This window comes from Balaenoptera physalus, assembly GCF_965194825.1.
Source record: "Balaenoptera physalus genome assembly, contig: HAP1_SCAFFOLD_1588, whole genome shotgun sequence".
In the NCBI taxonomy this organism is placed as follows: domain Eukaryota; kingdom Metazoa; phylum Chordata; class Mammalia; order Artiodactyla; family Balaenopteridae; genus Balaenoptera; species Balaenoptera physalus.
This window is the reverse complement of record NW_028125209.1, coordinates 10,283-12,299: the sequence shown is the minus strand read 5'-3', so window position 1 is coordinate 12,299 and position 2,017 is coordinate 10,283. Positions and strand designations below refer to the sequence as shown.

Sequence of the window (2,017 nt, the reverse complement as noted above, 5' to 3'; positions counted from 1 at the left end):
GATGGCCAAGCAAACTTTAGAAGATGGGGTCCCCTGTGAGGAGAAGGAGGTCTGTAATTTGACCGGACGTGAATATTCAGGGGTGTTGGTAACATTCAGTGTCTGACAGTGTAGACAGAGGAGAGGCAATTTCCTTGTTTGTTAACTAAGCGGGTTTACCTGGTAGAGCGTGTACACTGTATAGGCGTGTAAGATGCAGCTGTAAGAGGATAAGCCTGGCCATGCTGTGAAAATGACAGATAATTTCATTATACACATATTTTATTTGGGGCACACAGGTGTTCAATAAATGTGTGGAAGTGATTAATAGAATTTTGGAGTCTTGGCTTTTACTGTGACTATGAACTTTTAAGATCTGGATGATTAATATCATTTTCATAACAATTAAATTATCTCCTGTAGTTAAATTGACAGTATTTTTCCTCTGTGTTTGTCTGATATATCCTTGTAATTAAAATATGATAGTCCGGACCTCAAATACCCAGAACAGTGCAAAAATGAAATTGTGTCTCATGCATTTGAGCTGATTAGTTGAGAACATTAATTAGCTTAAAACAAAGGCACAACCTTTGCCTCCGGACTTGTCTGGGGCCAGCAGCCGGCCGACCTGGGGCCCGGGGCCGCGGGCTCAGCCGACTACCATGGGCTCTGTGTCAAACCAGCAGTTTGCAGGTGGCGGCGCCAAGGCGCCGGAGGAGGTGCAGGAGGACGCGGCCCGGGCGGCCGAGGAGCCGCAGCTGCTGCACGGCGCCGGCATCTGTAAGTGGTTCAACGTGCGCATGGGATTCGGCTTCCTGTCCATGACTGCCCGCGCCGGGGTTGCACTCGACCCTCCGGTGGATGTCTTTGTGCACCAGAGTAAGCTGCACATGGAGGGCTTCCGGAGCCTGAAGGAGGGTGAGGCCGTAGAGTTCACCTTTAAGAAGTCTGCTAAGGGCCTGGAATCTATCCGAGTCACCGGCCCTGGTGGGGTGTTCTGTATTGGGAGTGAGAGGCGGCCCAAAGGGAAGAACATGCAGAAACGCAGATCAAAGGGAGACAGGTGCTACAACTGTGGAGGTCTAGACCATCATGCCAAGGAATGCAAACTGCCACCCCAGCCCAAGAAGTGCCACTTCTGCCAGAGCATCAACCATATGGTAGCCTCGTGTCCACTGAAGGCCCAGCAAGCTCCCAGCTCACAGGGAAAGCCAGCCTACTTTCGGGATGAGGAAGAAGAGATCCATAGCCCTGCCATGCTCCCAGAGGCCCAGAATTGAGCCACAGTGGGTGGGGGCTATCCGTTTGTGATCAGAAAGTTTTGAGGAACAGGTATCAATCGGCAGAGTGGAGAAAGTTGGGGCAGGGTGGGTAGGGGCAGCTGGCACTGCCGTATATCTCAGGCCGGGGGCCAAAGCGTCACCCCCTCTTCCCTCTTGGTGGGGGGGAAGGGGTGAGGCAAAGAAACTCCAATCACGCTCTATCCAAATGCACGTGAGGGCTTTGGGGGGTAACCCTCCCTGCATGCTTTATCTGAGTCTCCACCCCCAGAATCTCCAGCTTTTGAAAGTGGCCTGGATAGGGAAGTTGTTTTACTCTTCAAGAAGGATATGGAATAATATTCCCCATACCAGAGTGAAAAGCTTAAGCGTGAGACCAGATCGATGGACCCAGCCCACAAGCCACTACCTGCTGGGGGAGGAAATCTCTCAGGGGTAAGGCAGGGTTGTCCGCATCCTGTCTCCTCACAACCTCCTCCTGGGATAGAGTGCTGACAGAACTGTCCCAAGCAGTGGGTTGTGATGATAGGCAAAAGGGGGGTTGAGGGAACAGCTGCAGACCTGCTGCTTCTAAGCTCATTCCCACCCCGTTCTGGGCCAATACAATTTTATTTATTTGCTCCCTTGGATGACTGTACCTTGGGTCCCACTTTCTCCAGGATGCCAAGTGCACTAGCTGTGTGCGAATGACGTATCTTGTGCATTTTAACTTTTTTTTTTCATAATATAAATATTCTGGTTTTGTATTTTTGTGTATT

General features: G+C 50.6%; 1 pseudogene across 1 annotated transcript; it reads left to right on the top strand.

Moving 5' to 3' along the window:
• Positions 1 to 641: 641 nt before the first annotated feature.
• Positions 642 to 1,572, top strand: LOC309653980 (protein lin-28 homolog A pseudogene; annotated as a pseudogene). Its single transcript has one exon. The product of its transcript is annotated as a protein lin-28 homolog A pseudogene (transcript).
• The last annotated feature ends 445 nt before the right edge of the window (positions 1,573 to 2,017 follow it).